The 27665-nt window shown below is 43.9% G+C and overlaps 2 long non-coding RNA genes across 6 annotated transcripts in view; one reads left to right on the top strand and one right to left on the bottom strand.

The window, feature by feature from the left end:
- Positions 1-27665, bottom strand: part of LOC311594128 — a 297973-nt gene that overhangs the window by 147414 nt on the left and 122894 nt on the right. The window lies entirely within an intron of this gene.
- LOC311594129 lies at positions 218-14379 on the top strand. The gene is made up of 4 exons (XR_014777976.1): positions 218-4288; positions 6918-7030; positions 9840-9971; positions 14242-14379. It is a non-coding gene; the product is annotated as an uncharacterized lncRNA (long non-coding RNA).

The raw sequence follows: 27665 nt of genomic DNA, 5'->3' as shown, positions 1-27665 counted from the left end.
AGAGAGAGAGAGAGAGAACAGAAGACCCTGCATTTGCGTTTATCATCCCCTAAATGCCCACAGCAGGGCATCCTTGAGGTACGGCAGCCTCAACCATTTCATGTTCATTTGCTTCCTGACTGATTGTATGTATGTAGAATATATATATATATATATATATATATATATATATATATATATATATATATCCAAGTCTGGGGCGGGGGGGAACAAATAAAAGCATAAGCCAAGCCCCAAGTAATAATCACCACGGAGACATATTGAAGCAGCATATAAGAAGCAATGATGTTTACCATTCACAGCCATTACTCTGAGCATCCTGTTTCCATGGCATGCCTAAAGAATAAATGATGGACTGGGCACACTCCTTATTGACGTAAAACATGATTCACGTTAGCCAGAACTAACCATGCCCAAACTTGGAAAGAATGACTCCTCCACCTGAGTGCTCCACTCTCCTTTGGGTCATTTCAGGAAACATTTGGGGGCATGTTTGTGCTCTCAAAAATGTTTCCTAACCTTTCCTTCAAACTGCTCAACATCTCCCTAGCTCAGGATCCTCAGGACCTATTGTGCTCCCTATTTCGTGTTTGGAATTAAAAGGGTCAAAACAACAACAACAACAACAACAACAACAACCCCAAAAACAAAAACAAAGCCCCAAAACCAGAGGTTCCAGCTTCATTCAATCATTTGCCGAATGCATTTGCTAAGCACTGATAAGTATTGTGAAGGATGTTCTCTGAACACAAAACCTCCTTCTCCTTCCAAATCAGAACAAAACAAACAAACAAACCCACAGATGGGATCGTGTAGGTCAAGGCAGAACATGCCTGTAACTGCAGCACTTGGGAGGTAGAGGCCAGCGGATCCGGAATACATCATCATCTCTGGCTACTGAGGGAATTCAAGACCTTGTCTCAAAACACACAACAAACAAAGCTACAACAAAAGGATCGTGTTCTCTAGGAAACACCTGCTGGGGGTGAGACAGACTTTTAACAATCAGTCCTAGAGAAAAGGGGTATAAAGTCGACCAAACAGAGAACCCAGTGAAATCTTTTTATAAGGGTGTTACTGGGCTCCAGGCCACACACTTCCCACATGTACCCCCACCTCCAATTTAGAAAGTATTTCACAAGCATCCTCTTTCTATGGGGTCAGTTCTCTAGCCTTAGGTTTTTTTCGCTGTAAGAAACAAATGAAAACCGCTGTACCTAGAGCGGCTTTGTGAGTTCTCCACAGTCACCCACTTGTCTCCGGGGAGGAAGGAAGGAACTTGAGAGTCTCAAAATAGCCGCTTTGGTCCTAGTCCTTGAACATGTGCAGGTTACATCACTTTACAGGGCTGGCTGTGACATCATTTCTAGACCTGAACACAGCCCACCCGACCTCTGAGAAAATGGAAAATACTGAGCCACAGCCTCAGGACTTCCTCGTCCGGCGGTGATTTCTTGTCCTCCTAAACCTGACTGCAAGGCAGGTGGGTGAAGAGCCCAGCAAAGAAGCCTTTGAAAGCAGGAACCCAGGCTTTGCAGGTCAGCTTGGATCAAGTCCAAACTGGGTTCCACCCCGCCACACACCCCCGCCCCCTGGTGACAAGCAATCTGTTTATGGGGACGCTTTTGTGAGGTTACAGAATCTCTTCAAGAGAAGGAGCGGGTTCTGGCCTGGTTTCTAGGTAACCCGCCACACCAAGGTGCACAAACACGATGGGACAGAGAAGGAGGTTTAAAAGAGAAGCTGGCCGGCCAGGGCCCCCTCCCGGGCGGCCGTGAAACGCGCTTTAATTGCTTCAAAGGGCCCTTCTCAATGGGGTTTCAGAGGCGCGGGAGCGGGTCCCCGGCGAGGGCTCCTTTCCGGCTGGCCAGCATTCCTGGGCGCTGCAAGGGGAGAGCCCGCGGCTCATTTCCATGCCTGTCGCATACTGCCTCCGTTGTGCCGGGCCCGGCCTCGCGGGGAGCGCGGCTGGCGGCGAACAAAGCCCCATTCATCCCCGGGGACGGCTTCCTCCCGGACCAGCCGCGGCTGCAGATGGGCTGGCTCGGGCACGCCATCCATCCATCCCCAGGCCGGGGAGCGCGGCCCCGCCCGCGCATAGAGCAGTGATGCAGGGCGCCCCAGGGCTGCAGTACCCAGTCCTCCACTGCGGGAGAGAGGCTGTGCTGGGACAGGCAGACACTGAGGCTTTTCAGCCGGGAAATCCTGTGTCCTTCCCGGCTCCTTGAGAGCAAGGATGTCAGTTTCCACCGCCCTCTTCCCCACTCCGGCCCCCTGGGATGGTACGGTCCGTCTTCCCCAGTTGTGAGGCGACTTTGTTTCTCCTCTGTGGCCTCTGCAGTCCCCAAGAAAGGGTCACTTCCTGACTTTTGTGTATCTTCAATCCAATGCCTTCAAAGTTCCTCCCCTCTGGTTGTGACTAAGTACATAATTGCGAGGCTTATCCTAAGGCTTTCCAGAATTCAAACACCAACTCTAGGTTAGTCTGGGACTAGGGCTTCGCAAAAAACCATCTTTTTGTTTGTTTGCTGTTTCTTTCCCTCCCTGCTGCACTCCTGCTGAAAAACGCAAAGAAAATTTCACTTGATCTGCAGCGGTGTTTAGGGACTCCAAGCGCCTTTCCTTTGGTCCCACGTGTTAGGTCCCCACAGAACAAGCTGCAGAACTCTAACGTCAAACAGAAGCGAGGCTGGGTCACTTTTTCTTCTCTCTAAGGAAGCCCCTCCAGGCTGGGATCCACAGCCCAAGACAGAAACAGGCTCCAGACACATTCCTCCCCAGAGGATGCAGCAGGACAAGGCAGGATCAAACAGCCAGCAGCCACTCAGGAGACTGGCTCCAATCTATCATCTTCCAGATAAGAAGCGATAAGATCTGAGAGGGTAAAGGATTTGTTCACCTCGGGCCGGAAGCTGGCTATCTCCGTTAAAAATGACAAAAACAAAACAAAACAAAACCCTCAAATAAAAACACAACGAGAATTTTCAAAAAGAAAATTAACCCCCCCCCCAAAATGTATTATTCACCAAGTAGATTGACTTCTCTGCTTATATCAAAAAGAGGCCACCCCTCGAGTGCATGAGAACTGCTCCTGTGTTTTTACTTCCTGTGTTTTGAACACCATTGGCCTCTCTCCAAAAAAAGACCTCTTTCCTCTTGAAGGGAATGAAAACCTCCAAAGTGTTCACATGCAGATAGCGTGACTCTGGTTATTCCTGAAGGTATGGGGGTCGGGGGAGAAAATTCCAATTTCTTTAGACCGTGCCTCCCTCATTCCTCACAGTAGGCTCTGAACTGGATTCAGTAACCTTCCATAGTTCCTTGAAAAAGAAGCCAAAGATGAGAGAGACAGAGATTTACCTTTTCAAGATCGAACATGGGTTAAAATGGCCAAAGTTGATCTCTTGCATACAGAGACTTTGCTTATACAGCCACAGACAGCAAAGCTGGCGCTGGGAGGCTCCAAGCACACACCACGGTGCACTAGAGAGGACACCTCATCAACGTGAAGAGCAGAGCTGGCTGAGGACCTGATTGTTGACCCAGGGAACGATTCTTCCAGAATGCAAGTTAATCACCACTCCCTGAGCTGCTTAGCATTTTATCTTCCAAGGAATGCTCTTGAAATAATAGTATCTTGGTTTCCTGTCAGAGAAAACTTGAGTTCAAAGTTCAGGCCTACCATTTCCAAGACATGGGACTTTTGAAAAGTTATTTAAGCACTCTAATTCTATCTCCTCATCTATTAACCAGAGGAAATAAAAGCATTTGTGTTCTTGTGAGGCTTCCAATGAGACAGTCCACGTAAATGTTTAGCTCCAAGTTTGTTTTCTTCATTAGCATTCATATCAAGTCAGAAAGACAGCATTATGTTTAGTTTAAAGCAACATTTTCTTTCTTCTTCTTTCTTTTTTTTTTTGTGTTTTTTGTTTGTTTTGTTTTGTTGTTTGTTTTGTTTTTCAAGACAGGGTTTCTCTGTGAAGAGTTTCTTTATAACAGAGAGTCACTGCTCACCCTTGTACATGTCCATTCTAAATTAGCTGAACACTCTCCCTGGTGTCTCTCCACTGGTAGCAGAGTGACTGTCTCAATCTCGCCAGTCATTATGGCAGAAGGCGCAAGAGAACACTGGGAAGTAATTCCAGTCATAATGAGTGATCAGCATCGAAATCCTGAATGACATCATCCTTATAGTTCTTAAGAACCCGTACCTGCCTGCCCCAGCCACTAACCCGACTTACTGTGGAGGCCTGCTTCGTCACCGTCTGGGGAACACCAGAGGGTTAAGGTGAGTCTGAAAATGCACATGACCAGCGCTAATAAGGACCATCAGTTAAGGCAGCTTTCTTTCCATAGGATAAATAAATACCAGTCCTTTCTGAGACCTCCAAACGTGTCACAGCTAGTCCACGACACTGCACAGAAGGTTATAGCAAAGCTCACCAATAGCTTGTGCCTACAGCGGGCAACAAAAGTTGTTTCTCTGTATTCTACCTTCATGTGACAAGGGAAAGCAAAGGCAGGTCTCCTCTCCTATACACTGGGGCAGAGGATGGTGGTGGCAAGAGCAGAAAACACTTGAACAAGTGCAAGAGCGAGCTTCCACCAGGGAACTAAGGCTCCAGGAAGTGGTGTTTGCTTGCCTTGTGATTCCAGCACTTGGAAGGCAGAGGGAGGATTTGGAGTTCAACTCCATCCCTAGTGAGTTCAAGGCCAGCCAGGGTCAGATAAGACCCCAGTGTTTACCAACAACAACAACAACAACAACAACCCAAAGCAGAGGAATAAAAGAAGGACTCTAAAAAGAAGCGTCAGTGACAGTGGACACCGCTGACATCCCCCTTCCCCTGTGTCAGATCTGACCATCTGTGCCTCGGAGAAGCAATTCTTCCCAATTCACTTCCCTTTGTTCTGGTGGTTTCTGAACAATTGGAACGCATCTGGAGTTCATTTGAGGCATGCTTTGCCCATAACCTAACCTCCATTTCTCCTGTTTTTGACTTCTGCTTATCTTCCTTTTCAAGTCATCCTACCCTATTCTTTTGTGGGTGTGCACACCTGGACTCTTGGTGCAATGGTTAGGACGTTGCTATCCAGAGGTCTCTGCACAGATAGCTGAATCAGAAGTGTAGCAATGCTGGGTGGAGATGGACGGCTTGGCAGGTCCATCTTCCTGAAAGAGTTAATGCTGGTCGTGAAGGCTAGGTGGGCCCCCCACAGACTTGAATTGGTTCTCAGGAGAGGAAACTGTTGAATGCCCATGTACTTGACCTTCTTTGCGTAGGGGCAGTCCTTTTCCAGCTTCTCTGCTGCTCTAGGCAAGTGGTAGGGAGTGGGGATAGGAGAGACTGGTAAAATTGGAAGCTGGCACCTTCTGCTTGGACCTTCCATGTTTTTTACAAGGTGGTCATATTAGAAGCATGAGTCACATAATACCTATTTCCACTCATTAAATAGTCAGCCTCAGGTATTTTGTTACAACTCAAAACAGACTAAGACATTTGGACATTTTAGGTTTTTTGTAGGTGTTAATAACCTACATATTTTTTAAAGCATAATTCTATATCCTGGAGAATAAAATCTCTATGTGCCTATCAAATTATTTCTCAAGGTTATCTCTCAAGATTACTTAGTTAAGTGCATATATTTTGCCCCAGAAAAGTAGCTTGCCTCATGTGGTAGCGTTTACCTTTATTTGTGGGAAGACCAAATACAGGCAGTAGCTGTTCCACATGAACAGCCTGATGATCTTTTATTGTCAGAGCTCCCTGGGCCACAGGCACACCAGGCAACAGTAAACCCAACTCTTGAAGAGCACTTCTCAAAAGGACAACTATACCTTGATATTTCCCCTGACAAAATATATATAACCCAAAAGTGTCCTGATGGAACACTTGGGATCTGTGAGGCCTGTGTAAAAGTAACTCCATTTCTGAAGAAGAAACTCCATTTCTTAAGGGAAAGTGGCCTGGGCGTGAACTCCCATTTCAGAAACCCGTTTCAGATGTGCTTCAATCAACTCGTCTCTGATAATGTCTGACCATCACCCCTAGCAACAGCCAATCAGGGGCAGCCAGAACACCTGGCCTGAGAAAGATAGGGTTGCTTAGCTACCAGTTTGAAGAGCCCCTAACTCCTGACCAGAGTCAAGTAGCTTCTAGGACACCTACCAGTTTGGGCCGGTTTGAACCAGTTCAGAGGACCCCTAGCCCCATACCAAAACCCTAACCAATCCCAGTTGTACTCATACTCTTGCCTCTGCTCTGTGCCAATAGAAGTAAAGATTACCTAACCCACCTCAGAATCACCCTCACTGGCATTTAAAAGAGGCCTGCACGTTCCCCTCGGGGTCCTCGCCATTTTGTTTGAGCTGTCGATCCCAGCATGCTGGAATAAAGGTTCTTTTGTTTTGGAATCCTCACAATCTGGGCATAACAGGATCCAGTAGGTAAAAAGAGCAGAAACTACCAGAATCACATTAAAAAGATTAAAAACAAACAAACAAACAAACAAAAACTTTAAAAAGAACTTTAAGGGACCATCTGAAGCCTGGCTAGGTGGCTCATCCCTATAATCCCAGCACTCTAGGAGGCAAAGGCAGAAGGATGCTGTAAGTTCGAGGCCAGCCTGCTCTACAAAGTAAGTCCAGGGCAGCCAAGGCTACACAGAAAAACCCTGTCTCAAAAAAAAAAAAAAACCAAAAAACAAAAAACGAGGGAGAGAGAGAGAGACTCTGAAGATATGGAGATTAGGTTTTTCCCATTATAATTTCAAATGTTTAGGATATGGTTTTATCAGTTTATGATTATACACAAAAATAAATAAATCAAACCAAGTGTGGTGACATAGACCTGGAATTTTAGCTACTTGAGAGGCTAAGGCAGGAGGATCACAAATTTAAAATCTGTCTGTTACAGAGTGAATCCAAGGCCAACTGACTGAAGGATGGAGTGTTTGCCTAACAGGAAGAAGGCTTTAGGCTCTGTCCTTAGTATTTCAAGGGAAGAAAAAAAAATGGCGGCTGTGGTGGGTAAGTAGAAAGCTCCCATCTGAAGAGGATGCTTGCTGGGAAAGATGTGTAGCAGCTGCCCTTGAAGAAGCGCCCCACCCCCACCCTGTCTTTGCTGCACTTGAGCCAGCACCAGCTGCCTGGATGTAGAGGCCACATTTGGGCTCCCCAGGGTTTTCTTTTAGCTGCTTCCTCTGCTTGCAAAGTGGGAACCACCCAGGCGGCTAAGCAAACAATGGAATATACTGCTTTACCTCCAGCCTGGACAGGGAGGCCCCCTGAAGGCTGAGACCTCCTGCAAAAAGGACTGAACTTGCAAAGGGGGGTAGGGGGAGGACTTCAGAGCAAAGGGATTTCAGAGCTAAAAAAAAAAAAAATTTAAAAGAAACAGGAAATGAGTCCCTCAAAGCCAAACCATGTGGAAAGACAGGCCACATCGTTTAAATAAAACAACAATACAAGTCTATATAAATGCCGTTTGTCCCACATTCCTGAAACTCATTGGTCCAGTAAGGAGTAACTTATTTAACAAACATTTCTTAAGAGCCTGCATAGGCCAGGCACTGTGGTCATCTTAAGGTTTTGAATTAAATACCACCTCAGCCCTCCTGGGATAGATAGTCTAACGAAAGAGACAGACCTGAAAAAAAAATAAAACCTGGCATTGAAAAGAAAGGAAGGAGGAAGAGAAGAGGGCGGAAACTGGAAAAAATACACTTGATTTAGCAATTGCATTTAAAACATAATCTCCAGGGTGGGAGACAACAGACAACACAGCTATTTGGAGAGATAAGAGAGGTCACCAAAGGCTATTATCTTCTGATCCGCCTGTGGGAAGAGCCAGGGCTGAAGGGTAGAGGAATTTAGCACCGAAAAGGGTGTTTTCCCAGGTGAGAGGCCTGGGTGTCTCTGTCATTGAGAAGGAGGGGTCAGAGCTGCACATGAAAGATGATGCAAGGTAGTCAGGGGATGGGAGGGCAGGCCTTAGCACACGCCTGGGCTTCGTTATCTTCCCCCTCGGAATGTGTGGCCCACCAAGCTGCTGAAGGCTGCCTCTCCATCAGAGCCTCCTTCTCCAGGTGTTTCTCCCCCGAGGAGTTGGAACAGGACCTAAGTAAGATCTTATCTAGTATAAATCTGGTGCTTTCCAAAACAACAATGATCTTTTAGAATTTGTAGATTCCTCCCCACCCCCAGCTCTAAAGGCATCGGATTCATAGCTGTTTTATGCTCCCTTTACATTTCTTCTTTCTTCAAGATTATTCTAGAAAACATGACCTAAACGTGTCAAAGTCCAAGAAATACAGAGGCCTTGCCAATCACTGGAGTTGAGAAACATTTTTTTTTTTTTAACGAAATGATTTTGGGTTGGTTTATTTGATTGTTCCGTTTGTTTGTTTCAGGGTCTCTCTCTCTCTCCACTCACCCCACCCCCTATCTACCATGGTTGGCCTGGAACTCACCAAGCAGTCTAGGCTGGCTTGGAATTTCTGGAAATCCTCCTATCTCCACTGAGTACTGAGACTACAGGCGTGGATCACAATATCCAACTCAAAATATTCTAGTTTTCCATTACATTTCCTTTTAACCTATACAAAATTATTTATTTGATCAAAACTCATTGTTTTATCACATAGCTTATGATATGTACCATTGTGTCTTCAAGCAAGAGCAGAGGCCAGAACAGAACAGCTAACTAGAAGCTATAGATAGAGCCCAAGGGGTGGGAGTGGGGAACAAATCTAAAATGCCAGTGCGTTTTCATGTTGATACTGTAACTGTATTATGGCAAGGTGTGAAGAGAGTAAATATTTCTTTTCCTTTTAACAACCATACTGCTTTTTAAACCAGCTTATCAGTTTGATCTTCAAGTAACAGACTTAGAAAATAATTTAGCTAAATTTTCTCTACCTCCCGCCCTCCTTCTTCCATTGCTAGCAAGAATTTGTCTGGAAACATGTTTGTTTTATAATTAAAAATAAGAAAATAAGATACCAGGTAACAGATATGATATTAAATGAGTAGCTTTTTAAATGAGCATGTAAGGAGGGGGAGAGCCAGGGAGAGGGGTAACGGGGGTGGGGGGGTGGGGGGGGAGAGAGACAGAGACAGAGGCAGGAGAGGGAGGGGCAAGGTAGGTCTGTCTTTTTATACACTGGGCAGGGCCACGCCCCATGGCAGGTAGGCAATGACATCACAGGTAAATGGACTAAAGCAGTTTGTGGGACCAGGAGGGGGTGGTGTTTACAGGAAGTACCCTAGAAGTTATTTACTGTACAAAACTATAATGTTCTTATGAGGCCAGTTGTAATCCCCATTATTTAATCTTTCATAAATTTGAGCCTTCTATTTTAGCATTTTTTTTTCATTGTCTTTCTTTGTTTTTGTTTGATTGGTTGGTTGGTTATTTTGCTTTGTTTGTTTGTTTAAGTGTGTGTGTTTGTGTGTGCATGTGTGCATGTGTGCATGTGTGCATGTATGCATGTGTATGTGTGTGTGTGTCTGGATAAAAAAATATAAGGTTAGGCAAGAAGCAAAATGTTGAAAAACTTCTTTTATGGAAAAATGTAAAAGTCGGGGAAATAAATGGTAGGGACAATCCTTATCTGCTAATGTGAATACGAAATTGAATGTAACCATGTAAATACAGCAAAGCATCACCATAGTAGGTTCATAACCAAGCCATAATCCCAAGGAAGTGATGTCAAATCTAGTTGCCAATATTATAACATTCTTAGCCTTTGCGATTTCCCCCCAAAATAGTAATTCAAGTCCATTTGGTTCTATTTATTTAATTCTGAGACTGACCACATTTATGTGATTTATAAAGCTTTGAAGAAGAGAATTTCTTCTCTGAAGTCTTTGTAGTGCCACTGGACTCAAGGCCCCCAGAAGAGGTCGCTGGCTGGCCTGAATGTCAAGGCTTGATTTGGCAGCTGAGATTTCCTTGAGGTAAACTGAAGTAAGTATCTATCTTAGAAACCCAGAGTTTATTGGTGTACTGGGCAATTTCATGTCAACTTGACATAAACTAAAATCATCAGGGGGGGGGGGGAACATCAACTGAGAAGATGCCTCCAAAAGGTTGGGCTGTAGGCAAGTCTGTAGAACATTTTCTTACTTGGTGATTTATCTGGGAGTAGTGCCATCCTGGGCTAGTGGTCCTAGGTTCTATAAATAATAGGCTGAGCAAATCATGAGGAGCAAGCCAGTAAACAACATGGCCTCCATGGCCTCTGCATCAGCTCCTGCCTTCAGGTTTGAGTTCCTGTCTTGACTTCCTTCAGTGATGAACCATGGTACGACAGTGTAAATCAAGTAAATCTTTTCCTCCCCAACTTGCATTTGGTCATGGTGTTTCATGGCTGAAATGATAATTCTAAGACAATGTTTTCACTGAAGTACAGAAAAGATTAAGTTTTTAAACATTTACTATGTATGCTAACATGTCTAGTACAGCTGGGCGTGGGGGTGCACGCCTTTAATGTCAGCATGAGGGAGGCAGAAGCAGGTGGATCGCTGTCTGTTTGAGGCCAGCCTGGTCTTAAAGTGAGTCCAGGATAGCCAAGGCTACACAGAGAAACCCTGTCTCAGAAAAACCAAAACATAGATAGATAGATAGATAGATAGAGAAGCCCTCTCTGAAAAAGCTAGCTCACATGTTTCAGAAGAAGAAATGTGTACTCTCTGAAAGCACTTTGGCACATCTGGCTCACTGAAAATCAATCAGGTTTTCTATCACAAAATACAAAGCAGGTATTAACTCTTTTCGCCACTAGGAAGCAATCTTGAGGATTGGAGAAAAACAAGTGGGCAGGAGCTGGCACACTCTATCCCAGGAGCCAAGTACACTCTGTAAGGATTCTGCTTCAGTCTGCCTACCTGTGATGTCATTGCCTACCTCCCACTGGGTGTGGCCCTACCCAAGATTATAAAAGGACAAACCCTCCTTATAGCTCTTACCTCTCTTCTTCTTACTGCCCCCCTCCCCATCTTTCTCTTACCTTTCTTCTCTCTTCCTCCGTCGCTGTCTCTTTTTCGGGTACCCATTCCCCCTTTCCTTCTCTTCCTATGCTCACTTAATAAACTTTTCCATCTAATATCTGTTGCCTGGCATCTAAGCTTTTTATTATTAAAGTTGGTGGCACCATATGTGGAAAGCAATCCCACGGTCTTTACTATGGGAACTTTCTCCACCAGCACACAACAGATCTGCTTTCCCTAAACTCTATTATCAATCTTTGCTGCTTGCCTGCTGCTGGGTTCTCTTCACATGCAACAAGCCTAGCCACGAACCCATCACCACTGTGCACAAAAGCCCTGCCATCAGGCCCATGTCAGCTGGACCTGCATTATTCTCCTAGCCACAGATGTTGTTCTCAGACCCTGGACAGCAAATATAACAACCTGTTCTTCTGGAACCTGGCTAACATTTCAGCCTTCCAACCCCCTGTTGCTGCCCTACTGTCAGCAGGAAGCAGTCAAAGACATTGATTACTTCACCCTTTATCCATTTACAAAAGGCTGAAATACTGTGCTCCAGACTCAGGACAAACAGCTCCAGGTTCTCCCAGCACTCCTCGGTCCCTATCTGCTGCAGGACATGGCTGACACACCCTGCCCTCTACCCTGAACATTCCATATCATCTGGACACTTTGGTGCTATTGACTTTTTTTCTCTCTCTTTCTCTTTCCCCCCTTACCTGCATTTATATGCTTTAACTTACCTTATATAAAATACAATCCAATACCCTCATTGGATTGAGGGAGGAATGTTAGGATTCTGCTCCAGTCTGCCTACCTGTGATGTCATTGCCTACCTCCTACTGGGTGTGGCTCCTACCCAAGATTATAAAAGCCCAAACTCTCCTTGTGGCTCTCCCTCTCACCTCTCCCCTTCTCCCTCTCACCTCTCCCACCCCCCCCACCCTTCTCTCCATCTCTCCCTCTTAACCCCCCTTACTCTCTTACCTACCTCTCTCTTCCTCTCTTCCTCTGCCCCCTTTCCTTCTCTCCACATGTTCATTTCATAAACCTCATCTAATATCTGTTGCCTGGCATCTTATCTTCTTATACTTTAATTATTCAAACAACCTCCTGACTGTTTTTGTAAATAAAGGTTTACTGGAAGCCCGCCACATTCATTCATTCACTTATGGACTACTCACAGCTGCTTTTGTGCCACCAAGGCAAATTTCGGAACCTACAACAGAGACCAAATAGCTTGCCAAGCCTTAAAAGTTTACTACCTAGCAGACGTCAGTCTGACTTGGACTATAAGGGCTGAGCTCCAGTTGCAATGTGAAATGAACAATTACATAATCTTTGCAGCCAATGACCTAAAGAAGATCTGTACCTTTATACTCTGCCCCCTTGTAAAAAGAATAAGAGTTAATTTAGGATTTAATTAAACAAAGAGTTTCTGGAAGTTTCCAGGTATCTGTTGGTGTCAGCTGTGGGAAGACTTGGTGACTCCCTTCCACCACACTCTGCAAATATCTCCACGTCCCTCTCTAAGTAGTGTGCCAGGCTTTTCCCATACCACTTTATAATTTTCAGTGCCTGAGTTACCACTACATACACAGAGTTTGGTTAGCGGTTTTCCCCTCCAATTTAGTTCTATTTTTCAACATGCATCTTCCTGTGTGGGGCTTTTCCCTGGGATGACAGATAACATCTCAGCCCACTGGACTATTGTCTCTCTCCTTGGATAGCTTTCAGTACATTTGGGTCAGGGCTTTTCCTAGCGTGTCTCTGGAAAAGTGCTCTTTTCTATATTTATTCTGCACATGACTGCTTCTGTGTGCTTCATTCTACTTCCTTCCTTAATAAACTATTTTTTTTTAGCAGTGTTTATTTTTTCCTCCTGTCCCTTATCCTGTTGCAGTTATTTTTAAGGTGCCACTGACTCCCTGACGCCACAAAGGCCAGGCAAGGCAAAGGTGTTTCAGTTTTACTTCTCACACAGGCTGCTAAAGCAATACACAGGTCTCTGATTGTTTGAAGATAATTCCTACTCCTATTTTCCTTGAAAAACCTGCCTTGTCACTTAAACTCCTTTTCTACTGGCCACAAGCCACTGGTTTCATGAACTATCTTTCACTGGATCACTTACGTGTCTTTGAAAATCCCTATCAGTGACATTTGTGTGCTCTACTGCAAGCAACGGTCCCAGTTATGAGAGAAAACCAGCAAACCCAGTTGCTATCAAATCATTCATACCTTATCATATGCAAAATCAGAGGGAAATAACCAGCCTTGTCTTTAAGACTGTGTGGACTGGATTAGAGTGTCCACTTTACTGTTTCTTTGGCCGAGTTGCACAGTGCAGCATGGAATGAACCAGAACTCACAGTCCTCTGGTCTCGGCCTCCCAAGTGTTGGAGTTGAAGGTAGGTACCACCACGTCCTGCTTTGAAAGGACACAATGTCCTTTAAGACACACTCACAAACAGCTAAATGGGGATAGCAAGAGGTTATTGATTGGCCATTGGATGTCGGCCTGCTCCAAGTGTGTCATCACTTCAGACAGATTACATGATCCACAGCAAAAGCCGCTCCTGACTGAGAAGAAAGCATCAGACACTCCACTGACATGATACTGAAAGAAACAAAGTGAAATCAACATGCTGTAAGCAATCAGTAATGGGGGTGAGGGGGTGTGTGCCCTGTTGTCGTATCAGTTGGTACCATATGTCAGATGCACAAGTGCCTCACCACAATATAGAATGCACAAGGTGATATTCTAATGTGGTTTACAAAAAGAAAGAAAGAAAAAAAACTTTGTTCCTAATACTTAGGTATTCTTTTTGAGGTCAGAGTCATCTGTGATGGAGTTAGTCACCAGCATCACCCCTGGACATAGAATATATATCTTTTCTGTCCTATCAAATTCAGTCCTATCAAATTCAGTCCTATCAAATATCAAGTTATGTGGTCATGGTCACATAACTTGAACACGTGAGCAGAAGTAATTGGAGCCCTTCATGTATTCCAAGAAGGCAAGTTTCAGGCAGAAGGAATCTAGTATGTGCTTTGACACATGTTCTTTCTCTCCTACCTTTGTGACCAACAAGAGGACCACAGTATCTTTCCTATTTGTCCAGATGTGTAAGCAGGGACCAAAGTGACAATCTAGAGCCATCAATGTGACCATGTGGAGAGAGCCCCTGGCATCTCAGAGTTCTTTCATGCAATTGTAACATTGCCTGCATTTTTTTTTTTATTAACAGAGTTGGGACCATTAATAAGGTGCTATGCCCTCACCTTTTAAGCAAGAAGCTACCCTGTAAAATGACAGTGAGAAAAGACTTTCATGAGCAAAGAAATCTGGTTCATTTAAAACAGCCCAAAGAGCATTTGGACGTGAAGGCCTGAATTTATTAAACACACTAGATCTGCAGTGACAAAGGCTCTCAAAGATGGAATGCGCTGTCTTATCAAGTGTTCACTTCCTCTTCAATCGAACTGTGCAAAAGAGTAGCGAGATAATCAGATAGCCAGGAAAGACACTGGAGCCTCAGGCACAAGGCTAGTGAGATAACTCCTAAAGTCCCCAGAGTTTCTGAGATCACAAGAGAGAACCGGATCTAACAATATTCACGTCACATGTTATTTTCAAGGCTAGAACGACACTTCTGCTACAGCCTTACACTACCAGCATGTTGGATGGAAATGAGTACATGTATCACAGGTGCTTCTTATCATCATTGGCAACATCAGTAACCCTCCCAGTGGCTTTCAGAAATCTTACCTTTCCCATACTTGGAAAAGTCCCTGAATCATAACTTTTAAGAACTAGTCTGCTCCTATTTATCTGTAAGTTCCTACAGAGAGAGAGTTTTACAAAGATCTCTGTCTGTCACCTCCACCTCTGTGAACGTTCAGGGAATGATGACTGTATCTTATCCCCGATGGACCCTCTCATTTGAAATGAAATACTTATCTGCTAAAATCTCTTAGGTAATGAAGAACAGCTTTTAGGACTCCGTAAAAATCGTCTTAGAAAAACAACCACGTGCCTCCCGGCTCAGGAAGCCTAGGCAATGCCCACAGTAGATAAGGAAGCTTTAGGAAGTGCCCACACACAGTCCTGAAACAATTTCCTGATTTTCAAAATAAAAGTTCTTGTGCTGATAGGATGCTCAGCCCACCCCAATGCATCTCAGGAAGATAAGAATGTCAGCTTCTTTACTTCCGCCAAGATGTTGATAGCAAATGAAGGTTGCTAGGCTTCAGGCCTTTTCAGATCATAATTTACTATACTATTTTCACACTGGACACATTGGCACAAAGATGCAATGCTTTATTCAGTGGTAGAATCTGTTATTTATATTGGTACAATTCAATGTACTTTATAGTATTCCACTTACCTCTCCTTCTTTTCATATTTCTTTCTTTTCTTTTTCTGAGACAAGGGCTCATGAAAAAAGATGGCTTCTAACAGCCTTTTTGGAAGATGACCTTGACCTTGCTTTCTGGTGTCTAAAACTCCAGCTCCCATGTGCTGGAATTAGGGATGCCTATTCCTGGTTCTACACGGTGTTGAAGATCAAATTAGGCGTCATGCAACTGCTCTACACTCCCAACCTTGTCTCTACTATTTAATAATAGTCTGTAATTACTAAAATAATAATGAATTATAAAAGAAAACATAAAAATAATAGAAGATTAAGCACTTTGTGCCCTCTGACATATCCTGGGATTATTCATCAAATAAATTATTCAAGTACTTCATCTCAGTTTGACTGACATACAAGAGCAACTCAAGTGTCAGAGACTGGAAATCTTTTCTTGCCAAAAGCATAAGCCCCTAACAAATCTATGTGTATGACAGGGTTTTTTTATGGAAGCAAGCAGTGAAAAATTTGAGATGTGGTCACACGGCAAAGTTTATCATGATGTCAATACAGGACAATAGCAAGAGCCAGACTTTAGATTCTGGTAGACCTGGTTTACAGGCATTGACCTGAGCAAGTTAGTGAACCTCAAGATAGAGGTGATAATGAAGGGCTGAGTTTATCTTGTAAGTGAACTGAGAGAGTACACCGATGCCCAGTGACCCAAGCACAGTGACTATATCAGTTACTTAATATTACAAAGTCACTCTAAAGCTTAGTAGCATAGCTCACTGACCGTCCACCTGCTCAAGAGTCTGTGGACAGGGTGTTTGGGCTGGATCCTACATAGGAACAGCTGGACCCGATGATGCATTTACAGTGTTGGCTCTATGTCTGGGGAAGTCCATTCTTGGACAGTATCACTCACAAGTCTTAAGACTACAGTAGGGTAGTTTGAAAAGCTGGAATGGTGGGAGGAGACCTCCCTTGTTTTCCAAATGTTCTTGCTCTCTACAGAGATTCTCCTTCCAATACAGAATAGCCTGAACATCTTCAGCGTTCTAGATGGCACGGCCCAATACCAAGCTGCTTTATCCAGCCTCTAACTGCATTGTGTTTGCTAACGTCTTATTGGGTAAGACGAGTCCACATGGCACAGATACCAACACCCTTGGTTAAGAGCTGTCTCTTTTGTAGTGCTGCAATGACTGTGAACCGCTTTAACGTAAATGCTGTCTCTGCCATCAATTACTATCCTCATCAGTTACGTAGGCCATCTTAACCTGAGTTGCGCTAGTCATCACTTAGTTGTGTAATCTTTGAAAGAGCAAATGGAGCTTCAGATTTCCAGGGTCAGCAACCAGCAGGCAGACAAACCACCCGTGTACATTTCCTGTGTGCTTATATGCTGAGAACTGATAGCTGAGTAGAAACAGGCCTTGCTCCCTTGGAAATCTCATTCTACCGGGCACAAAAGAAAGCGTCATAAAGAATGCTAAACACATTGGTGGCTGATAGCTCAGCCAGTAAAGCATCTGCGTCACAGGCTTGATGACCTGAGCTCCAACCTTGACCACACACATGAAAAGCAGATCATAGTGGCACAGGATTGTAACCTGGCTGCTGGAGACATGGACACAAGTAGATCACTAGATCTCATTGGCCAGCTGGCCTCAGGTCCCAGTCAGACCCTCTCTCAAAAAACAAAATATACAAGATACATTATGGTTATTTTTTTTATAAAACTGTGTTTGTTTTTGCAGTTTTTCTCTTAACCTAGCTATCAAAGAACTGAGACTTCATGAATAGGGTGTGAAGTCCAGCCCTATTCTCTCCCCTGCTTAGCGATTGGCTGTAAACTGCTTTATTGGCATATCAGGGGACAATGGGGAGGAGCGTTTATACAACATTGAGATAGAAAATTTTCAGAACAAGGATGACATCCAGATATGGGTGAGTACAGAAATCAGCATTTGAGTTAAACAATAACCTTATGCTTACAAAAGTAGATGTCTCCTGATAACATCTGATGTTGACCTATGCAATGGCACCTGATGTTGACCTATGCCTTCCATATACAAGAATGTACATAAATTATATGTGCACCCATATGCATACACAAAAAGAAATGCTAAACTCATAAAATGTTACAAAGAAACGTGAACAATATTGGAACCTCTTAGGCCTGTGAGAAAATTCTAACAAATATCCTTTGAAACTTCCTAGTCTTGATGAGCCAGGATTACATACATACATGTATTTGTATATATCACATACATATTAATATGTCTACATGTATGAATAAAAATAATCTTTTGTATATCCAGGGATATAGAGATATATAATATATGTATATATTATATATATAATCTATATCCCTAAATATACAAAGATTATGCTTACTCATTTAAGAAAAATTTTTTAAAATATTTATTTATTTAGGTATATGAGCACTCTATTTGCGTGTGTGCCTGCATGATAGAAGAGGCCATCAGATGCCATTATAGATAGTTCTGAGCTATCATGTGGTTGTTGGGAATTGACCTCAGGATGTCTGGGAAAGTAGCCTGTACTCTTAACCACTGAGCCATCTCTCCAGCCCCTCATTTAAGAAATGCAATGCCTTTTAGCTACCACCCTTGGTACTGAGTGGAGTTGCCATGAGGTCAAATTGGGTTTCAGTAGGAGTACCCCTGCTCTTGTCTGGCACTTGTTGAAGGGATCAGCTCATAATATCATGTGATTAGTTTTCATCATTCCTAAAAGCTTCATTTAGGCATTTTTTTTAAATGAAATAGGATAACATGTCAAAAGTCTCAGGTTTTAAAGTGTCTTTTAAACCGTCATTTGGAGTATTAAACAGATTATCTGAGTCTGACACTGTCTGACAATCCGTGGACATTATGAGAATATTCTAAGGACTAGTGGCATTTGAAAGGGCAGTCCCACAGGACAACGAAGGGACCATGCCTGGGATGAGGAGAGCCGGACGACGAGCTCTTGCTGACTGTGCACAGGACTCTGGCTCAGATGAGGAAGTGAAAACCTGAAAGCTAATTTGAGACTGAACACAAGAAGAAAAGTCCACTGTGCACATAAAGAAACTAGGCTGGAAGCCTTTTAAAGCCAGGAGCCACAGTCACTTCAGTGCACATCGATTTGTCACCTAGTATGTGATTGCTGGTACACAATCCTGTCTCAGTTCTGGGCTGCGTGACGACTAGACTATAAAATCTCCACGTGACCTATCCGACCGGAGGGCATGATTAGAAGCAAAAGCTGTGTCTGTCAGAAAACAACATCCAGCCAGCAGGTTGGTGTCATACCACAGAGTGTGCTGTTCTGCCATGGTGTGGAGCCAGTTCCTCTGTTTGAGCCTCCTTGACCACAGGCGATGAGTCACTGTTTCCTCCATCCCTGCAGTCTCCTCTTCTTCCTTGTACTGTAAAGCTTGCCCTGGTCATTTTGCTCATCCCTGGATTGTCCCTGTAACTCCCCAGCCCAGAGCCTGACATATAGGAGGAATTAATAAATGCTTTAATGACCCACTTGATCAAATGAGTAAGAGGATGAAGGAAGTGTCCTTGGCTGAAGCCTTTTGTTAAGGTCACAGGCCTCTCGACCTATTGCATTAAAAAAAATGACCCAGGTCAATGTTGGGTTGAAACAGATCCTTCATTCAATAAAACCCTCTTTCAGCCTCTTCTGTATAGAAGAAGCTTATATCAATGATTACTCTAGCTTAGTGATTTCAAGTGTGAAGAAACCCATGGAAAATTCATCTTTTCATTTTAATAACAACATATTTACCTATTCAAGCTTTTCAGGGGCAAAGTTAAAAATCATGCAGATCTAGCCAATGGACAGGGCGTTCTCCATAGTTGAGTGGAGAGTGGGGACTGACTTTCACACGAACTCTGGTGCCCCATATTTGACCACGTGCCCTGGATGGGGAGGCCTGGTGGCACTCAGAGGAAAGATAACAGGCTACCAAGAAGAGTCTTGATATCCTGTGAGCATATACAGTGGGAGAAGTTTCCTCTCAGTCATAGTCATAGGGGAGGGGAGTAAGGGGAAAGCAGGAAGGAGGGAGGAATGGGAGAATACAAGGGATGGGTAACAATTGAGATGTAATATGAATAAATTAATAAAATATATATTAAAAAATAAAATAAAATAAAAATCATGTTTAAGGTAAAATAATAAATAGGTATCTTGGGAAACAACTATATAATCTCTCTTTCCCTCTATTATTTTGAGATAGATTCGAGATTGCCCAGGTTGGCCTTGAACTCTTGATTCTCTTGCCTCTCTTACTACTGAGATTTCGGGCATGTTCTAGTACCCATGGCGTTCATATGTCTATGTAGCAGGGTTCATATCTATGTCAAGGAACACATACACACACACACACACACACACACACACAAACACACAGTGTTACTTTATGCTCATTAACAGGTGCTTTTCTGTGACTTCCTTTTTTTTCTAAAACAAGAAGTATTGAGTCAGCGATTTAGCCAGAGGGAAATCCCTGGGCCGTGACTATGAATAACGAAAGCTTACCAGTGTTGGTAAAATCATTTCCCCCTTTAGAGGTCTGAGACCAAAAGTTAGTGTCACTCTCAGAAACCTAGGAGACTTAGGAAAGATTGCTTCTAGAAATCCTATGGTAGTTAATATTTCAAACTCAAATTCTGAGATGCTTCACTGTTCTTTCGTGGACAGAGGCAGCTTTGATTGATTGATTGATTTCATAATAAAAGCTAGCCAAGAGGGGTCTGGGGTGATAGCTCAATGACTAGAGAAACTATGAAGATGTGTGCTGGGGTTGATCTGGAGCTACTATGCATGCAAATATTAATTGCTTTGACCCCCAAGATCCTTACTGCCCTATAAGCAAATTCTCATATATCTAAAATGATACTATGTGCACCTTGCCTCCCTAATTGTCCCTGACTGGCTAATAGAGTTGCCTACAGCCTGGGCTGGGCAGGAGAGGGAAGCGGAGCAAGGTGCCGAGTTGTGGGGACCGCAGAAGGACCACAAGCTGAGGGAGGAAGGAAAAAGAAGAAGAGGAGGAGGTCAGCATAGGCTGGTGGGGACTAGAAGCACGTGGCCGAAGCAGCCCAGATAAAAGAGATGCAAGTATTATTTTTTTTGTTTTTTTTGTTTTTTTGGTTTTTTGTTTTTGTTTTTGTTTTTGTTTTTTTTGGTGGGGAAGCAGACAAGATAGCTTAGAGGGTTGATTATCTGCCCAACTGTAGAGCTCTAGGGCTTATATTAAATCTAAAATGCAAATCTCTGTGTCTTTTGCTCATAAAATAGAGGGTTAAGGAATAACTGCCACAGTATTAATAACCAGCATTAATTAATATGACTAGAATATCTAATTCCATTTACAGATCTGAGTTCAAATCCCCAGAATCCAAGTAAAAATGGGGTGTGTGATCACAAGTTTGAGGCTAGGGTGAGCTTAATAATGAGACCCCAGCAAAACAATTAAAAACCAACCAAATAAATGAAGTCACAATAAAGTTAGTTTGAGTCAGAAAGAGCAGATATCTGCTACCAACTTTACTCTCAAGGTAGTTGTAGGGATTCAATAGCGAGCTTATCACAGTAGAACAGAATAAATACTTAATACATTTAAATATCTTAGGTGTGTGTGTATGTGTGTGTGTGTTTATGGGCAATATATACATACATGTGTGTGTGTGTATGTGTGTATGTGTGTGTGTGTGCGCATGGATACACATATGCATGTGTACACAAGGAGGCCTGAAGTTGACTTTTAATGTCTCTCCCAGTCAATCTCCACTGAGTCAGAGTCTCGCAACTGAACCCAGAATTGGATTGTCTAAGGAGCCAGTTTGTTGGGGGATGGTCTGATGTATTTTGATGCTAATTAATAAAAAAAACCAGCCCACCTGGGCAGGGCAGAGCAGATAGAGGTATGGCTAAGGTGCCTGGGTTTAGAGAGAGGAGAGAGAGGAATTCTGGGATGAAGAAAAAAGACTGCCATGAGGAGAAGGAAAAAGACCCAAGGAGGAGAGGAAGGCCGCCATGGGGTAGATGGAGGAGAAGCACATGGCCGGCATGGATGGAGATTCGGCCCAGATGAAGAACATTAGCAAGTATTTGGGATTATGGATGGGAGGTAGCTTGATAGAAGTTATTGGAAGCAGATGGCATGGGATTGAGGCAGGGATCCCATGCCTGCCCCACTATGGGAAGAAGTTTACAGGATTAATGTCTGCCCTGCCCCAGGTTAACTAAGGCTATTTTAAAATATAACAAGTGTCAGTGTCTTAATTGATTTCTAGCCAGGCATACTGATAATACTGACAATACAGATAATTTAAAAACAATACCAGTTTGCTGAGGAGCCCCCCCCCGCTTCCCTGTCTCACAAATGCTGGGATTACAGGCATGTACTGCCACACCTGGCTCATGCTACAGGGTGCTGGGGGGTCAAACCCAGGGCTTTGTGTACCTTGGACAAGCACTGCATCCATTAAACTGTCTCTCTAGTCTGTAGACTTTATTCTGAAGGACTGTATCCCACAAATTCCTCATTAAGGAGAGGAGAGGGAAAAGGAAAGGGAGTGTGAGAGGGAAGGGAAGAAAGAGGGAAAGAGGGAAGGGCAGGGGAGCTGGGAGGGAAAGAAGGAAAAGAGAGGAAAAGTTGTCAGTTTCCCTAAGGGTTCCAGAAGTTGAGTCCAACGCTCAGGATGAATGTCAGACAACCCATCCCACGCTTCCTCTTAGTGCTTGCTATTAGAAGGTGTTGGTTCATCTCTCAAAGACAAAACCATTTAAACTATCTTGCCAACAACTCATTCTGGCCCAAACTACCACATTCATTTGAAACAAGAAGTGTGCTCAGTGGTTCAGGGTGACCCAGTTAAGGGCAGTTCCATTTAAAACTATTAAGTGTGGTTTCTTTCTCAGTGAGGTCATCCTGCTGAATCCCTCTGGACTGAAACAGCCTATAAAGCAGGGCCTCTGACAGCTGCGCTCAGCCCACTGCTTGGTGGAGTAAAAGGCTCAACTTTTCAAGAACGCTGTCTTGAAGTGAGAAGGGAGAGGTTGGCGGTAAGGGGGAGGGATAGTTAAAAACGGCGGTAAGATGCCAGTCACTTGGGAAAAGTACTCATGTGGTTGCAGAGGATGCAGAAAGAGGTTGGAAGCACTGCCAAGGAGGAAGCCGGAAGAATCCCCATTCACTTCCTCCCCCCCACTCAGTGGCTCAGGCCCTGCTTGGTGCCAGCCGTGAGAAGGAGAGCAGCTACTCCATTTGTTGCAGAGAACCACCATGGGAAACCAAGAACTCTAAGTGCCCAGGGCAATCTCGTGTTCTCAGGGTGGTCACGATGCTGCTGGCCAGGAAACAAGCCGTACACACCGTGTGCTCCTTCTTGAATACATGTACTTGAAGTTTCTAAGTCAGAACTACCAGACAGAGTGGCAAGGGTGTCGTCAGCAGTCTTTCTTGGAACAAGCCCTCCAGGGAAACTTAGAGAACCCCACACTAGGACCCCTTTATTTCTTCTACATGTCTCCAACAGGAGCGTGTTATCAAAGCTTTGGTTAGAAATGAAATTTATGTTCTGATTGGCAAAATGAAAAATAAGATGCAGAAGGAAACCACTCAGATAGTAAAAATTAGTTTTCTATTATTATATCTATCTATCTATCTATCTATCTATCTATCTGTTCTGCCTGTCAATTGGAAATTCATTTTTAAAAATTTAAATTATTTCTCCAGATGAAAACATTTGGGGATGAGAAAGAGGATCTTTACACTTTGTGTTTATAGCCATTTATATATTTGTTTGCCGGAAGCATCTCTTGCGTTACACCTTATTTGTACAGCTGGTCTTGAGGGGCAGCCAAAATTCAGAATCTCTGGGAACAACTAGCTGTTGGTTTTTATTAGTTTTGTGGCCATTAAGGAACTGTTTAAACACATGTTTGTTGATCCTGTGGATTCTCTCAAACTAACTCCTCTCCGTGGCTTCTCTTGAAATCTTGCTCCAGCAAGTATGCGCAGTCAAGACAGGATCATCCTTGGGATAGCACCAGTCTTCCAAAACGAGATACAAAGAGTCCCGATCTGAGGAACTTCTCAGATCTAGCCCCCTGACTGGTCCAAGTCTGCCGACGCTTAGACACAGTAGCTGGAGCCAGATTCAAGAAGGTTTAACATGGCTGAGTCCGATTGGCAAACATCAGAACCATTTGTCTTGTGCTCCTTCTGCGGACATCAATATGCATGTTGGAATCCAGGAGAGGACAGAGCAAGCTTGGGTAGCTGTTCTCACAGCCTCCTCCTCCTTTACAATCACCTACAGCCAAAAGACCTCTACCCCATCGCTATTAAACTTGCTTTCAGATCGTTGATGTCTTTACTGTCCAAGTTTCTCTCATGTTCTTGCTGATGCTTGGTACTACCCCGCCCCTCCTCTCCCCCACACCTGTCACCCAACGTTTCTGAAATGAACACCAATCTGTTCAGGAATTCTACTGCCTGACCACCGTGAAGCATCTTCAATACAACTTCTCTCCAGAACTGTCCATCCCTATGAAAATTAAACTTTTTCCTTCCTTACCCATCTACATGTTTAGCCCTATAACCTTTTCATCTTACTTAACTGAAATTGAGGAGATCAATCCCAAAACTTGCACTGAGTTGCAGCCGTGGTTTTCGATCTCATGACTTCTACCACCCCCAACATTGGGATGAGCTAACATGTGAACTGGTGAGGAAGGGGGAGTCTTGGGGGAAAATATCATAACTCTATGTAGCACAAAGAATGTGCTTCAAGAGTCTAGAATTCTGATATACCAGTCTTGAATGACTTCTTTTCTGCCAACGTGTTAACTAGATATTAATTTCATGGCTAACTCCCAGGACTATTTATGTGATAATGGAATGATTCTTTGAGCCAAAATTCAATCTCTAATTATGGAACTACAGGTACATCGCTGGTTGGAAAGATATTTTTGGAAAAGGGAGTCTTCTTGGGTTTCCCCAAATACATCAAATGAGTGAATGAGTAACTCCCCGAACCACTGAGTTTGCTCTCCTACTCAGAACAAGTAAAGGTCCTCTAAAAATTGTGCAGAATCTTCGTAGAGCATCACTTGAAATTCTTCTCATTCGGTTGGTCTCTCCAGAGTGAGGCAAGAGAGGAAAACTCTGCGTTCCATCACCTCCTCATTCTCAATAGTATTGACTCTGCAACCCCTAAAGAATGCTGGCTTCTGCGAGCTTCTTTCCACAGATGGATATTTTCAGTCTGGAATGCTGAGCACCAACAACCTTTTATTCTGTCCTTGTGGATGGGACATGTACGGCTACTTTGCCAGATCTACAGTGGGTGCTTCTGTTTCTCTATTGGAAAAAGGCTTGAAATGTGTGTGGAAAATGGAATGACAATAGCTTCACAAAGAAAAGACCTGTTTACCCAGAAATGTATTTTTCGTGCTCATAATACAGGAAAAAAGCTTTTGCCTTCATTTCAAGTGGTCATTTTCCCTGCCCTAGGACACATCTAGAAAGCTGTAACTGAAAGTGAACTCTCCTCTTAAGCGCGTTCATCACCAACACACCCCATCCCCAAACTCCATGGCCATCATCACAAAAACAGGCAATAACACTGCTATGACGGAAAGAAATACCTCTCCTTCAGCGAACTACAAAAGCATCTTTGCCATAAAAAAAATGTATTGTATTAAAACAGTTGCTGTATTTTTCAGACTATAAGACACACCTGACCATAAGATGCACCCAGTTTTTAGAGCAGCAAAACAAGGAAAACCGTAAAAACAGCAATCAGACCATAAGGTACACCCTAATCCCCCCAACAGACTAAGAGTAACACAGGTAATGCCTGCCAGGGTGAGAGTCACCGTCCAAAGGACCCAACTCGTCTCTAATGAGATTCACCACAGAAAGTCCCAAGTGAATGACTATTAAAATCCCAGCCAGAGACCCAAAGATGATCTTCTGCCCTTTACCATAAACAGCCACAGCCATTCATTAGAAACCCAGAGGTGACCAAAGCCTCAGAGTGGAATTCATCTCAAACTCTGGCCCTTAAAAAAAACTATAGCCATGAATCTTCTAACAGGAATTCACCAAATACAAAAGTTTCTCTTTGAACAGGTTTCACTGGTTAATAACCTCAGTGCATTCAACTGTCTTAATTAGCAAAGAGGCCATTACTGTCTCACAGAGGACAACATGTGTAGAAAGACAGCCTCCATAAAGACCTGGCCCGCTAGGAGGAAATTCCCCAAAAAGGATTTCACACTACATGGAGTGTTCATGCCTGTAATCCCAGCACTAAGGAGGCTGAGACAGGGGAATTGCCATGAATTCAAGATCAGCCTGGGCTACATTACTAAATTCAAGGCTAGTCTGGGCTGCGCAGTAAAATCCTCTCTCAAAAACAAACAGACAAAGACCTATCAACATGCATCTCTCTCTACTCTGCTTACTTTTCTCCCTACCTTCGCCTAGTATTCCCCAACAACCAGTAACCCCCACCAGCATCTTTCTTAAATCCCTTCTCCCTCTTCTACTCTGCCTTTGAAGCATCCTGTCTATATTGCCTCTCCGTGGGAGAGCTTTCTCAGTAACTGGGCCTCTTGGTCTTGTGTGTGACCCAAACCTCTTTGCAAACTCCAAAGAGACAGTCAAGAGGGCCCATCGTGGGAGAATGCCCTCTCTGGTAGAGTCTTTGGAGGCATCCAGGAACAAAGCCTCAAAGTATCCATGCAGTCTGTGGGGCTCCATTCTTGAGGGGAGGGACCAAGCCTAGTAGAAATGAGGTCATTTTGTGCAGGGAACATATTAGCAACCCTTCTCACCAAGTAAAACTTAACAATTTGAGGATCAATAAGTTGCCAAGTAAAACAACTTCTAGGCTGTTTTTTTTTTCCTATTTGGTTCTACTAACATAAAAATATTCTTTCATGTCCTTTCTTGGAGGGGAAATACATACATACATACATACATACATACATACATACATACATTATATATCAAGGGCAGGGTGGCAGAGAAATCGGTTAACTGGAAAACTATGGAAACTGGGGCTCTACACTAACAGCCACAAGCACTGCACAGCCTCGGATGACCCTGACTGTCCCTAGAGTGACGCTTGCCCTCCCAAATGCTGGGGTTACAGAAATGCACCACTGTGCCCAGCTTACTGAACCTAGAGCTTCCACCCCAGCCTTCTTCTAAGATTTTTGTGACTATTCTTACAACAACAAACTAGAGGGGGAAGAAAAGCTTGTGGCTCAAATGGAACCTCCGGAGCAATAGTCATTCAGGACAGAGATCTATCAAATGTCCACCTTAAGCTTTGGAAATCTGGAGCTGGGGACTGCCAGAGGAGGAGACAGCCTGCCCTGGCAGCTTCCTTCACTCTAACGACCTGGGTGCCAATTATGGAAGTCTCTAAAGGAATTAGAATATCAAAAGTAAGTTAATTTACCTCATATTCACCAACAAAACCAGCCTGCAGGGCATTTGCAGACACACTCCTGCTAAAGTGGGTGTTTTCAGTGTCATTTGGATTCCTGTGCACATTCAAGATCATAGGCCCAAGGACACTGCACAAGGTCTCACTACGCTCTGCTCTGGGAATTCACGTGACAGTGGTAGTGAGCACACAGTAAGCATGGCAAGGGAGCCGCATCTCGAGCCTGCTTCCTCCCGCTGGGAGTCGGTAGCTTCTGACCACACCACACCGCTAGCACTATCCAAACGCAGATGTTCAACAGGGCAGCCGCACCTGAGACTTCACGTCCTGCCCATTAGAACTGCCCACTAAAATAGCTTTTGACCCAGGCTGGCTCAGTCAGATGTAAAAGCCATCTCCTGTCTTCTCTAGCACACCTTTTCGCTCTCAGAGGGAAGCGGGCTCTTGTTTTGAAAGGTTGATTTTAAAGAAGAATCAGGGATGGGTGGCATCTAATGGACCAAGCACACTTTCTTCTTTTGTGTCTTCTTCTACATTGTGATTGAAGCTACTTAAAAGAGCTTGATAGCGATTTTATGCCTGGGGGCTACAGAGATGGCGCAGTGGTTAAGAGCCCTTGCTACATGCTGATGGGGGCCAGACTTCAGATCCCAGCACCTATGTAAAAGGTAGGGGGTCTGAAATTACCTGTAACTCCAGCACCTGCACCCATGTTCCCTGGCACAGACACTCAGACACATGGAAAACAAATCTTCCCCCCGCCCCCACCCAAGACAGGGTCTCGCTGTGTTAGCCTTGGCTGTCCTGTACACCCTT

The sequence above is a fragment of the Acomys minous genome, assembly GCF_964271855.1.
Source record: "Acomys minous genome assembly, chromosome: 3".
NCBI lineage: Eukaryota > Metazoa > Chordata > Mammalia > Rodentia > Muridae > Acomys > Acomys minous.
This window is presented reverse-complemented; position numbering and strand designations above follow the sequence as displayed.